Consider the following 14,517-nt stretch of genomic DNA (forward strand, 5'->3'; position numbering starts at 1 on the left):
CATCTCATAAGAGGCTAGTTAAAAGCTACGTTAAAAAGGTGGGTTTTCAGTTGACGCTTAAAGATGTTGACTGTGCTTGCCTCCCTGATTTCTTGAGGTACTGTGTTCCACAGATTAGGGGCGTAACTGATGAATGCAGCATCAACCAATTTTCTTCTGGGTATTAACTGTAATCTCTAATAGACCTGCCGAAGAAGATCTAAGTACTCTCGGGGGGCTGAATATTTTTTAATGAGTCCATGAGATAGGCTGGACCCATAACATGTAGTGCTTTAAGAACAAGAAGAAGAAGTCAACTCTAAATGAAACAGGGTATGATCACGTCTTCTGGTTCTTCTTAGCAGTCTAGCTGCAGAGTTCTGAATTAATTGCAGTCTTTGTAGGAATTTCTTGGGAAGACCAGTAAATAAGGCGTTATAATACTAAATGAAGAAAACTTGACACAAAGGTTCGACACAAAAGCATGAAACAGTTTTTCAGCATCATTATGGGATAAAAACGAGCGTACCGTGGCAATGTTTCTAAGGTGAAAGAAGGCTGTCCTGGTTACATTGCTTATATGAAAGTTAAAATTCAGATCAGAGTCTAAATTGACACCAAGACATGTAACCTGAACCTTTGACTTGATCAAGGGAGTTAAGAGTCCCAATACTATTAAAGACCATGTCTCTTTTATGTTTTGGGCCAATGAGGAGGATTTCGCTTTTTTTCTTCATTTAGTTTTAAGAAATTGTTGTTCATCCAATCGTTTACAGCTTTTAAACAGCTAGTGAGGGAGCAAATGGCATTGGTGTTGTTGGGTTCAACGGAGATGTATGATTGTATATTGTCTGCATAATTATGGAAATCTAGTCTGCCCTGCTATTGGCACCCTGAACCGGCAGTCATACCCACAATGCACAACAGCCAGAGCTGAGTGGATCCGACCTAAGTTCTGGTATAACATTAAAATTGTTGTGTTGTGCATTACATCAAGGGTTCCCAAACTTTTTCACTCGAGACCCAAAAGATATATTTGTTGTCTGCCCAGGACCCAAACGTAACTTATGCCCCATATAAAAGCCAATTTACAGGCTAACAATATGTTGCATCTTGACGCGTTGCTATTTTCACTATTTTCACTATTTCTTACAAGAGTTCTGAAATTCTTTTGAAGAAGAAATAATTCAATTCTGAAACATTGTGACCTTTTTAAAAAAATATATCATTATTGATGTATTTGTTCTACTCATAAAAATGGGTCCACAACCCAAAACATGGTCTCGACCTAATGTTTGGGAACCACTGCATTATTGATTGATTGGTTGATTGATTGACTTTATTAGTCAGAAATGTAAACAGCACATGGTACAGTAAGACATTACGGCTAAAAGGAGAACACAAAAAAGTCCTGGGGACTCGATTGTGGTCCTACAGTGTATGTATTCAATTCATCAACATGTCATCAACAAATACAAACACTACGCTATATGTACAAAGGAGAACATTTTTTTAAATTATGAGATGGTTAAGTATAGGCAGGGGTTTGATGTCGTCAAGGTCACGTTAAGGATCTGGGTTGATTCAGTTGATTTTATCGACAAAAACATTTTTTGGCAAGCCTTGATGGCGTCGTAATGGCAGATTTTACAATTGATTGCATGCTGAAAATAGCCGATCTACAAGCTCGAGCTTGTAGATCTGCTATTTTCAGAGCGCAACACTGAGTGCATCCAAACATAAAATGACTAGTCTTTTAGTTCTACTGGATCTCTTCTCCACTAGTCCCTAACATTTTATCCTAGTTTTTATTTGTTGACAAAATTGTCAATATATTTAGTCTTAGTTTTACTCATCATAGCTTAGTTTTTATTTAGTTTTCGTCAGTGAGTCAAAGAACATTTTTCGTCATAGTTTTAGTCAACGAAATTAACACTGGTGATGATATTCAGAGGAGCCCTCTGCAGCGTGCATGGACACGCTGTACAAAGTTTAAGAGAGCGGTGATCCTCCTTTCGCTCTGTTGCTGTTGTATAATACTGGAGCTGCTCACTACTCTCTCTGTAGTGTGTAACCTTGATGTGTTCAAGGTTCAAGGCTGTACTTTATTGTTACATCTTGTGTACAGGTACATAAGAGTAACACGTATTTTTGTTTGGCATCCTTCAAAATCTCAAGTGGCATTTCGTCCTCGGCCTAGTGGTAATGTGCATACAAAATTTCAATAAAAAAATTGCACGCTGCGTTCATGATTTGAGGCATTTTGTTCAAAACGGAGCACTCCTGCAAACTTTAGAAGCCAACCTAAGTCAATCAGGATGGAATATGAAAAATCGGATAGACCCGTTTTGTTTAATGACTATAGAGATAATGTGTTTACCAATTTGCGTGATGTTTGGACAAAATCTGTAAGAGTACTGTAAAAGAATGTGTTTTGCAGAAATCGGCCTCTTAGTGGCACTATAACAGCCATGTGAAAGATTTGGGGCAGAGGTTCTGCTCTGGCATCCAGGGAGTGTGTGTTCACAGTTTTGCTGTGACCAAGCCAACGGTGCCGGAGATTAGCTGCTCGCAGCCAGACACATGGACAGTGACGGACACGCGCACAGAAGCATGTACGTACGGACGGGCAGGGTGCAAAACATAGTCTCTGCCACGCCTTTGGTACATGTGCATATAATCTTGGTATATTGTATACACCAACAGCATTTTCTCTAGTAGCTGCCACCTAACTTTGTGTAAACAACTTCACAGTATATATATTCTATATACTTTGCTGTGACATTGAGTCACAGCAAACGGTCAATTTTTACACTTTCTGAATTAAATTATCACTTCCGATTTTACTGTGTTGCTTTTGTAAGTGGCGAAACCACATGTCCTTGTATACTGTGTGTGTGTGTGTGTGTGTGTGTGTGTGTGTGTGTGTGTGTGTGTGTGTGTGTGTGTGTGTGTGTGTGTGTGTGTGTACACAGTATACAAGGACATGTAAATCTTTATAATCTTTATTACTCTTGATGACTGATGATTGCTCTTAACAATGTGGTTTACAAATTAAGTTTATTGTTATTATTATTTTCATTGTTTTTATATTATTATATGCAGATGCAGTAGTAGTTATAGTAGTAGTAGTAGTATTTCTGCTATTCTAAAGTCTTAGTGACATTGTGCAGTAACAGTCACATATAATAGGTTCCAAAACAGCACCTGGAGGAGCAATTAACTTGGTAACAGAGAAGTGTTTTAAGTATTACTCATAAGGTTGCATTGCAAGCATATTGGCATATTATGAGTGCTTTAAAATGTCTGTGATCTGAATATTGTGCTTAAATACGCTGTGTAAAATACTGCTGTATAGTTAACAACAATCACTTAACAATCTTAACGGATTCATTATAACGCATGGAAGTTCTTGATTTTATTTTTATTACAATAATTATAAACGCAAAATGTATGTCATCTCACAATGCCTTTCATGTTAATTTAATTACCATTACATTCTGTTCTTGGGGCATACAACCCCAAAACACCTGGCTTATCATTCAAATAGAAACAGGCAACCCAGCAGGCTCAATCTTAAAGCCCTAACATAAATTAACTTGTGTGCTTCTTAATAAAAATGCAATATCTGGTTTCCATGGGTGCTAATGCCTTTTCCTCCTGGTGTGACAAGGCTTCAATGAGACAGTTCACCCAATTTGTCGAAAATAATCCTTAATCCAGATATTTAAATCTTGACACTTTTATGGACAGACAGTCAAAGGGGGCATTGAAAGTTGCACTGTGGCAGAACAAAACAATTCCTCTTAGCTACAGTAGCCAGGAATTTGGCTGTGGTGGAAAGACACAGATGTGAAAGATCATATTTCAGATGTACGCTGATACACCAGTGGTCCCAACAAGCCTCTGCAACAGTTTGGCACAGAGAGGTATGCGCCACACTTTCCACGGGCTATCAAGTTTGTGTTGGAAGACACATTAACAAATCTCTTGCACCTTTTATAGTGCGTTGCGTTCCACAAATCCTGAGCTTCGAAAAATGAGCAAGACAGCTGAGGACCATATCCTGAAATAGTTGACATGTCCGTGGCCTGTGTTTTCATGCACCTATATGGCGCCCTCGCTACTAAAATCTAGTCAGCACAAGTGGATTGACCCCTTGCTTTGTAACCGGAGACATAGTTGTAGTGTGGAATTCACAAACTTTCATCTCTGTAGTCAAAACCTTTCATCGCAAACGGCTCGATGGCTTGATCTCCCGTCAGTTATCAGCCAGGGAGAGTAAACATTCTACAAAAGCCATGCACTTTGGGGGTCGACAGAGAAGTCCATTTGGCAAAACAAGAATGTTGTGTGCTGTTACACAAAGTTGGTGATTATTTCTTTAACTGGATTTAGTCGTTCCAAATCAGGTAAACACTCTCCCCCTAATGCAAACACTATAACATACACTTCCCCTCCCCTACATACACACGCGCGCGCACACACACACACACACACACACACACACACACACACACACACACACACACACACACACACACACACACACACACACACACACACACACACACACACACACACACACACACACACACACACACACACACACACACACACACACACACACACACACTTTATCCCTATTGTACTTTAAAAGAAAGATATGCCATTGCACAGAAGCGTACACACACAGCTCACTTTATCCCCATCTTACTTAAAAAAAACATGTAATATGCCATTGCACAGAATGGCACCCATGCCCATCATCAGATTTTAATGTTTTCTTACCTTCCACAGACGATTTCGAAGACTATGAAGAAAACTCGAATGGGCCAGTAAGGGCCATGCTCCAGTTGCTCACCGCCTTCCTCTATCCTCTTCCTATAAAAGAGCAATCATTTCTTCATTAGCCTTTTATTTGTTTCTAACTGTTCCACTTCAGGGGTAACACACAGTTTATTTGGGTACTCTTAATTAGAAAAGGGAGATTGTGTGTCACCCGAACCAACGCCAAATGAATGTGTCTCGCCGGCTCCCAGAGGGCGAATTGGCAGTTCAGAATTGGACACCATCTGATTGTGTTTTCCAGGATTGATGAAGTTATCGAAACACTGACCAACTACACTACACTAAACTTGGACCAGTCTGTTTTCACCATGTGGAACTAACTACAGCCATGAAGATCTGTACCGGTGTTTGTCAACCATCTGCTGTGGGGGAATGTGTGTTTTACTGTACGCTCCTTGTTTATGTTAGAGAATTTTTGGACTGGAGAAATGGCTTTTATTTGCGATTTGGTACAGCAGTGTGAGAGAAGAAGCCTAGGGGTGGTCGTGCAGAGAGTTCAGTCAAGGTAAATTTCATCACAGAGCCGTCTCTCTGCAGATATCCGTTGAGGAGGTATTAAGAGCTACCTTCAGGATCTTTTCATTTTTCTCACTGTTATTAAACAGACAGCGCCCACCAACACCAACACCCCCTACCCTCCCCCAGCCAAGAATTCCACCAAACGTTCTGCAGCAGCCGTGTCTGGCGGCCGTGTTTCACATTTTACACTGTGAATTCCTTCTGCAATTAAGTCGCTCGCGGTGACAGTTAAGCACACAGTGTGGCACTTGAACCCTAGCATCCCTATTTTGGGGGGGAAATTCACCGAAATAGCCGCTCTACAAGCTCACAACGCATCGCGCTGCGAAATGCTTTCGACTATTTTTGGCTAAGAGATTTGGTGTACAGGGAAAAAAGAGTAGACAAAGTACAGAGTCAAAGGTCAAGTTGAGGGTTTAGGTAGTTAACTTGCGCTTATTGGTCTGACTGGTCAGCTGCTATATCTAGTCTATCAATTGATCGATCGATCAATCGATTGATCTCTAAGGTCTATCAAATATGCTGTTTAACCACTTTCAACCTAGTAATTATACAGGAAAATTGGCAAAACAATTTCTAAATCAATCCAAAAGAATAATACACTTTTTTTTAATTATTTTTTTTTTCAAAAACACCTATCCACAAGTTTCCTAGGGAATTATGGGCATCACTTCCTGTAGGAATGTGAATTGAACAACAGGAAGTCATGCCCATAATTCCCTCAATGCCTCATGGGACACTGGAAACTCGTGGATAGCAGATCTATAAGCTCACAACTTGTGACGCCATTCGTCATACAACTAAGTATATAGGGTTTAAGTGGAAGATAGTGGTGGCCCAGTGTGATAAATGTTAATTAGGCCTTCTCAAATCTCTCATCAACAGTCAACAGACATTGATGAGACATTCAGCTAAATTATGGTGAGCAAGTTGCATGGAAGGCTTCATAAAAGAAGAAAGTTGAATACGCAACAACATTTTATACAATATGTGTCCCTGCTTCGTCTATATCTCTACAGTAAGCTACACGGGTCCTTGGCCTGAAAAACATTGAAGATTCCTGCTCTAGAGTTTCTTTATGTTGTTTATTTACGTTCTCCTACATACCCCACTACACCTGCTACACCAACACACAGGAAAACACACGGACAACTTGTTTTAGTGAACTACTAGAGAGTTCACTCTCTCACACACACAGAGTGGTGTAAAGTAACTAAGTATATTTACTCAAGTACTGTACAAATATTATACTTTTACTCCACTGACAACTTTAGTTACTTTATAGATTTTGATTATTATTACAAAACATACTGTACATTAACCACTTCAGCTCTGTATACATTTCAGCCACATGAAAATAGCCGATCTATAAGCTCACAATGTGCAGCATCGCAACGCATTGTGAGATCATTGTGTAGATCTGCAATTTTCACAAGATTTTTCATAATGCATAATGCACATAATGAGTACTTTCTACTTTTGGTACTTTTGATACCAATACTTTTACTCAAGAACATTTTGATTACCAGACGTTTACTTGTAACAGAGTATTTCTACGTTGTATTGATATTTTCACTTACTGTAAGTAAGCATCCAGTAAGCATCCAAACAAACACACACACACACACACACACACACACACACACACACACACACACACACACACACACACACACACACACACACACACACACACACACACACACACACACACACACACACACACACACACACACACACACACACACACACACACTTAATCAAAAGGCTATTCCTGATGTCCCCCAGAATTGAATGTGTGAGTCATCTCTTCACAACAACTCGCCCTGCTCCATTATAATTTGGTTTTATGGCCATTAAAAGAAGAATGCTTGGGCTTGCAAATGGCGAACTATACGACTGTCACAGCTATGATGTATGATCACTTATTACATTCCCTCATTATGATTAATAACGTAGTATGGGACCCTCCATTCTCGTCGAGATGGAAAATGCAATTAGCCGCCTTTGGCTGGCGCTGCAGCCGGGGTCTGTCCTCTTGGCTGCACTCTGCTCCCAAGACACAAGTCTCTATGTAGCTTCAACCAGTTGTTAGAGCTCAATACAATAGAATACAATATAGCTCTATTCTATATTATTCTGTGCTAATAGAATAGAATAGAATCTATCTCTATTCTACATTATTCTGTGCTAATAGAATAGACTCTAGCTCTATTCTATTCTATATCTCATTCTGTGCTAATAGAATCTAGCTCCATTCTACATTATTCTGAGCTATAGAATAGAATAGAATAGAATCTAGCTCTATTCTATTCTATATCATTCTGTGCTAATAGAATATAGTCCAGCTCTATTCTATTCTATAGTATTCTGAGCTAATAGAATAGAATTGACTCTAGCTCTAGTCTATTCTATATTATTCTGTAGAATAGACTCTAGATCTATTCTATATTATTCTGTGCTATAGAATAGAATCTATTCTATCTATAGAACATATTCTATTATAGAATACAATATAATCTAGCTATATTCTATTCCTCTATAGAATACGTTTCTAGCTAGATTATATTGTATTCTATAATAGAATATGTTCTATAGATAGAATAGATTATATTCTATAGCACAGAATAATATATTCTATTCCTCTAAAGAATAAGTTTCTATTCTAAATTAATCTGTTTTTCTATAGAATAAATGCTATTTTATTATTCTATAGAATAGATTCTATTCTATTCTATTCTATTCTGTGCTATAGAATAGAATAAAATGGAATAGAAACTACACACACAAAAGCTAGGGACTGGCGTGCTCTATTCTATTCTATTCTGTGCTATAGAATAGAATAAACTATATATCTTGTATTAACTGCTGCTGGTACGAACAATAAAAACTATAAACTACACACACAAAACCTTGAGACTGGCGTGCGGTCGTTTGTTTGTTTGTTTGTTTGTGTAGAGGTGCTCTTGCAAAGGTGGGAAAACGATACAAAAAATAAATAAAGAAATAGGCTACTAGAGGCCACTTACTGGGGTGGTGGTGGGTGGTAGTGGTCTTGGTGTGTCCAACGCTACTCTCTCGGTTGGGGGAGAAGAAACGAAAAGTAGGAAAATAAAATAAAAAGTGACCTTCGTCAGGGCAGGAACTGTTTACACAGGTGAGCAGTGCAGTCAACCAACAGTGATGGGCACTTCCGGTGGTGAAAAAATACGTGTGTTTCCGATTGTAATATCAAAATAAAACATAAAATAAAATGTAGGTGTTTGTGTATGTGTATGACTTGACTAGTGTGAATTGAATTTAAAAAATATATAAGAATGGTCTATGGTATATAGGATATAAACTACACCTGATTGCAAACTACATTTGCCTTTGGTTTGGTATCATTGGTTTAATTGAATTGACGTCTTTCAACCTGGCATTCCCCTTTTGCGAAGCAGGGAAGTGGTTAAAATCACGTCACAATGAATAGCCTGCCTAATGTAGGCTAATGAATGAGGCTGCATATCGAACATGGACAGGACACAAAAATAGAGCTTGAATAGTCTGGGTAGAAAAGTGGGCACCTTTTCTTTCTTTTTCTTTTTTTTTAAGTGTAAAATCTGCATTTAGGCATCAGGGCATGATTGGTGTGGTATGGTGTGAACGAATAAATACATAAACAAACAAAGACATACATAAATAGACCCCTTAACAGACGACGTCACACTGATAAGAACCAGTATGCGTGTAACCAGTATGCGCTAAATGAAACCCATTCTATCAGGTCTCGCTAGGACGCGCCTCACTAGCCAACACACAAGAGGGGGTTGGGGTGTTCTGAAACCAGCGCACCCCGAAACAACAGGTTGGAAATTGATTGCGTGAAACAATCACCTGCGCATCCAGTCTCAATGTTAGTAAACAATTAATTGGTCTATACTGAGCACTGCAGGGTCATGCTTGTAGAGCTGGTGGTGGACAATGGTGTAAAGTAAATACATGTACTGAAGTACTGTAGGCTACTTAAGTACAATTTGAGGTATTTTACTGGACTATTTCCAATTTTCAATACTTTTACTTATACTCCACCACATCCCAGTCAAATATTGTAGCCTACTTTTTACTCCACTACAATTATTTGAAAACTTTAGTTACTAGTACTTTGCAGATATAAATTATTATATTATAAAACATACATTAACCACTTTAGCCTTATTTTATATATAGGTTATATGAAAATAACCGATATACAAGTGAGCTTGTAGATCTGCTATTTTCAAACATTTTAGTAGGCTACTTTTACTTTTTGTTTAAGTATATGTTGATGCCAATACTTTTCTACTTTTACTCAAGTCACATTTTGAACACAGCCAGAACATTTACTTGTAACAGAGTATTTTTTTCATGTTGTGGTATTGATACTTTTACTTCAGTAAAATATCAGAGTATATATAGCCTACTTCTTCCACCACTGGTGGGTGATGACCTGATGGGTGATGGGGGATGGGTCGAGGCAGAGGAGGGGGGGGGGGCATTCTCATCATTTTGTGCCTCTGCACCTGCGTCAGCACCTGTGAGATTGATATCACTAAATGTCAATTAATGCCGTGATATTCTCAAGGCGACCCCTCACTCTCACCTTAGCGTCGCACGGTTGCATCATGTTGACAGCAGCGTTGATTGATTTTATTCCTTCCAGATTGATATGAACCATTCGGTGCCACTGAGTTAGGAGTGCATCCTCGCGCCTTTATCATACCATCAACGCTATACATGGAGGGGCTATGCGAAAACACAATAAATATGATATATTAACGAATATAGTAGCCTATCAAAGCCAGCACAAGCAGACTGACGAACAGCTTCCTCCCCCAGGCTGTAAGACTGCTAAATAAGTCTATAAACAATGAAAATGTAACATGTTTGGTATTAGGCTACTACGCCTTGCATGCTGATGTTTTTTTTTAAACAGTTTTTAGCCCTTTATATAAGTTTAATATTGTTATTTATTTACTGTTTTTTGTATTTTTTTTTGTACCATGGAGCACCCCCAACCTAAGTTCACAGTATGTACTTAACATCTTGAATCTTGAATTATAATCATGGCTACAAATATAGATACAATATAATTTTATTTTAGTTGTAATTTCTTTCCTATGTCAAACATACATGCTTGGAAACAAAGAGTGACTCTCATTTTGCAGAAATGAGGTGCTATCACAAATCTATGGCATCATGGCAGTTATTAAAGTTGGCTATATGCTACCTCTTCAGATCACAAGTCTGAATGAAATTAATTCAACAGATTCATAATTTCAACATTATACCCCCCCCCCCCCCCCCCCCCTCCCCCCATCGGCTGCTGGTATAACTTCAGAGGGCGCGCTCCGCTCTCATCAATCACTCCGCGTGCCCGCGGATGGCATTATGAAAACACAAACAAGCAATCAATTGTTTCTCTCACAGCTTGGGGCTCTGCTAATACAGTGCATTTATGTGACTCCGTGGTGGTTGGTAGCGTAGCCCCATGCAATCCTTTCATTTGCGAGACATTATCATGAGTTAATGCCTACCAGGTTGCCTGCCGTATAGATACAAACCGGGGGGACTTGGCACATTTCACACACTAGCGTTGTGGCGAAGCGCGCGTATTGCATGTGTTGTTGTATTGCACTGGGAGCTGTGATGATGTAAATGATCTCACCGTGCATGTCGTTAATGTGTTTCCGCCGGAATGAATTTATGTGAGAACGTTGAATTGCGGGCGAATATTGCATTGTATCAATTCATAGTGTAATTAGAGAGAGGCTTTGCTTTGGCCACGACATGGATGGAGGGAGGCCTTTTTTTGCTTTGCTCTCCGTTTGTCCTTCAACAGCTCGACAGAAAATAGAATGGGGATGTAGTTGTGTGTGTGTGTGTGTGTGTGTGTGTGTGTGTGTGTGTGTGTGTGTGTGTGTGTGTGTGTGCGCGTGCGTGCGTGCGTGCGTGCGCGGTGTGGGGTAGGGTGGGGGGGCTCTAATAATGATGTGCCCTGCAGGCCTGATGTAGCGCCCTCCCTCTTTCTCTCTGCCCCTCTCATCATCCCCTCATAAGTCTCGTTGCTCTCTGCAGCTAACACACACACACACACACACGCACACACGCACGCACGCACGCACGCACGCACACACACACACACACACACACACACACACACACACACACACACACACACACACACACACACACACACACACACACACACACACACGCATGCACATGCGTGCGCGTGACTATTATTTCATGCAGTGCTGTGCAAGGTGTTCCATTGTGCTCGGTCAAATGCAGATAGCCTACTACATAATGGCTTATGTCATGAAACACCAGCACACAGCACAGCCACAACTAACTGAGTCATCTCTCTCGCATATCTCTTATCTCTTTTAATACAAACGCCTAGTGCTAGGACTAGGACTTCTGGGTTCATGGGCGGACTGGCCATTTGGCATACCGGGCATATGCCCGGTGGGCCGCTGGGCCAGTGGGCCGGTGAGCCACCCAAAACAATTTGGGATTTTTTTTGCTCCTGTTTTAGGATTATTACGGTCATTTCCGGGGCCCGCGGCCCAATTATTGGTTACGTTTGCGCTAGGATGCTTTCCAGCAGTGGCGTAATTTACACAGGGTTGCTGGGTTAAAACAGTGAACCCCCCCCTCCGTTGACAAAACGGTCCGGGTGGTGGTGGGCCGGTTCGGACCAAAATGCCAGGGCTTGTCCCAGTCCTCCCCTGTCTGGGTTATTTGAAAAGGGGCTGAGTTTGGCTGTTATGTTTCAGTCTTATTCTTTGTGTGATTCTTTGTGTCTGACCATGTGTCCAATTTCCTACACATTTAGCTTAAAAAGTCCTAGCCTTTGGATAGTGTACTTTCAATTGTTCAGTATACATTTGTATTCGTTATTTGGCCCTTATTTCGCCTCAGTAGCGAACTATTCTATCCTTCTTCTTCATGTACTTTCTGCCACACTGGATGCCTTACGGCACTTTGCTGCCTCCCACAGGCCGGGAGCATAATGCAGTTGATATAAAACCGCATGTGTCGAGTTACGGCTGCCTGCCTTACGACACTTTGCTGCCTCCCACAAGTCGGGAGTATAATAACACAGTTGATATCAAACTACTCATGCGTCGAGTTTACAGCTGCGAGTGCCCACCATGAACACTGCCACACGCTACAAACATATTAAGGACTTACATTTCTACCCCGTGTCCACACCACACACACTGCGTTTTATGAGCAGAAGGGTGCTTTGGATATCAACTTCATACTATTGGCATTCACACGTGCAATGTTTGAATCCAGGCTGTGTTATTATTAGCACACATAGGTTAGCTCAAACAGCTCAAACATCAACTTCTCATAGCTGTGGGAGAGAGCGCACATCTCCGGGTAGCACAACGTAGCAGAGCGTCGGGGACCCCTGCGAAGCATTCGCTAGGGGTCCGACCTGCCTCATGGCTGCGGTGTGTGTGTGTGTGTGTGTGTGTGTGTGTGTGTGTGTGTGTGTGTGTGTGTGTGTGTGTGTGTGTGTGTTGTAACTGACACCAGGCTGACATCATATACAGTAGGAACACATGCCTTGCCCACACATAACTAAAATTCTGCAAATATTTTGAGTGCGCGCACTCTGCACTCATCTGTTGTGCGGCCTCTGTTGTTGCATCGCGTTTGTCATTAAATATGTAGCCATGTGCATGCATGCCCGCAATAATTGTAATAATACTTTATATAGCCGATATAGGCTACTATGTGAGGGCCAGGCTACTAGATGTGAGGGCCACGTAGCGGCCCGAACGTCTAGTAGGCTACAATTCAACTGACCAGCCAACTTTGAGACTCTATAATCCAGCAGAACGAGTCCTATAATGAATAACCCACAGTCATCTCCCGGCTCTCACTTCACCGGTGTTTAAATCTAAACACCAGTGAAGCTTGGTTGAAAGCCTATTCATTTTTACTCCCAAAGACACCCCCCACTCTCTCTCTCTCTCTCTCTCCCCCTCCGTGCGTGCATGCGTGTGCATGTCTGACCTTTTTTTCTAGAAATGGATTGCCTCTCACATTTTAATCGGATTTTCTTTTTGTCGTTTTTTTCCCCGGTGGTGGTGGTGGTGGTGGTGGTGGTGGTGGTAGGGGGTATTGGATATCATTCATACATTTGGAAGCGTTTAGTTGGCAGAAGGTCCCCCATCTCCCTCTCTCTCTCTAATATGTGCCCCCGGGCCCCACTCCATGTGACAGTGGCCCCGGGGTGGGCAGGAGGCTCCAGTTCGACGTGACAGGCGGCTGGTGGCTCTTCAGTGAGGCGGAGGAAATTAAATTACTGCTCGTCCTTGCTCGGTTTGTAAACAAGACAAAGCCAATGATACGGCCAATTACGCTTAAATACAATGCATGCGTACAACCGGCCGAGGTCTATGGGTCTAGTAGCGAAGCATTTCAGTGTTGCCACAAACATGGCTACATAGAGAGTGGTTGGCTACGCCAAAAAGTGTGAAATGTTGAAACACATACATCCCTCCAGGACCTTATAAACTGCTTTGTAATAATAACAATAAGATGATAAACAAAGATGTTATAACAACATCAACTACTACTGCAGCAGCATCATTATCATCATCATAATGTAGTTATCATGAGTAGCCTATAGCCTGCATCATAGTAATCACATTCACACAATCAATAATAATAATAATAATAATAATAAAACGCCTATACTAATAGGCCTAATAATTATAATTCACAATTTAATCTGGGCAAAATGAATGAATCATTCTTTCTCCAAAACAGGCACATACGTGCATGTCAAATGTGCCACCTTCTAGTACAGCTCACAGTGAGAACGGTGATCAGGGTGAATAAAATCGAAGGTCTCTATCAAGGTAAATTAGATTCACCTTAAACAGTGCTCTGGAGGAGCGGTGCAGTTCCTGTAATTCACTTTAAGGTTCACCAACTTACTCAATAAAGCCCAGGCTGAGGAATCAAACTGATGTGTAATCAATAGATTTCTCCTTGAAAAAAACACAACAGCTCTAAACAATACAAATAACTGGAGAATAAGAAAATGAAGTGGCTTTTAAAGTCGGGGGAGGGGGGGGGGGACATCAGAAATCACAATCTCAATTTATTATTACATTTTCC

Source organism: Gymnoscopelus microlampas (assembly GCF_963454915.1).
Source record: "Gymnoscopelus microlampas genome assembly, chromosome: 18".
NCBI lineage: Eukaryota > Metazoa > Chordata > Actinopteri > Myctophiformes > Myctophidae > Gymnoscopelus > Gymnoscopelus microlampas.